Consider the following 1,120-nt stretch of genomic DNA (forward strand, 5'->3'; position numbering starts at 1 on the left):
ACTCTGATGTCTGATGCATTTATAAGATATATATATTTAATCAGTAAAATCACTCAAATTTACATTGATTCATCGTGTATATAAGATAATGCAGGTATACAAGAAGTGAATGGAAATAAAGTCACAGGAAAAAAAAAAGGATAAAAGTATGACTTGTACACATTGAATTTGAATTGAATTGAAACAGCAACATAATTTATGTATATGATGGTATTGCACGTAGGTTAGTTTAAGTTAGGTTTATTCCGTGCCTTTTTTCCTGTGACTTTTTTGCTGGATTAACACAAGACACACTTAAGTGGATAACGGAGCCATAATTCTTATATCAAGCGGACTGTCAAGAGCTGCAGAAGGATCTCGGTGTGTATGTTGACAAGGAGCTGAAGTTCTCGGGCCATTGCGATAAGGTAAATCAGGAAAATAAATTATTGGGTCTCATAAGAAGGTCGTTCAGATATCATCATGAGTGAAGTGCTTCCCCGTGTTGAGTACTGTCACCCCGTCTGGTCTCCGAGATATGCTCCGGATTGTCAGTTGGTAGTGTTACGAGTTGGGGATTTAGAATATAGTTAAAAGTCTACCCAGATCCCAACAGGCAACAAAAAAAAAAAAACAACAAAGACAATCTGACTATAAAAGGGTAGACAAAGGATGCGAGTTTTTGTTGTGTATAATAAAGTACCATAAATCCCTTAAAAAAATATTCAGCTTTCTATAATTTACCCTTAACCATACTTAACCTAAACATTAACAGTATATACATATTTATACAACATACAATAATTTGAAGAAAGGTAGAGGTGGGGAGGCAATATAAGATTACAAATACTGAAGTGCGGAGCTGAGATGGCTGACGAGTAAGGCTGAGTATTGTAGAAGACGGTAGGTAGTCACTGTGCCGTAGGTTTCCAGGATAGGTGATCCTGTGGTCACTTCCCAGAGTTCACTGACCTCTCATCGAACTATAGCTGATGAGGAAGACTTTGAGGAGGTGACGCAACAACCAGGATATGGAGAAGGATTCAGATTCAGATTTGCCCCCGAGGGGGCTAGTTTATTGGGCACCCCCTTACATCCTGTGCAAGGTGAAGCGCAGAAGTGTTTACAGCGCCCAACAGGG

The sequence above is a fragment of the Homarus americanus genome, unplaced genomic scaffold (assembly GCF_018991925.1).
Source record: "Homarus americanus isolate GMGI-L3 unplaced genomic scaffold, GMGI_Hamer_2.0 scaffold41027, whole genome shotgun sequence".
Lineage (NCBI taxonomy): Eukaryota > Metazoa > Arthropoda > Malacostraca > Decapoda > Nephropidae > Homarus > Homarus americanus.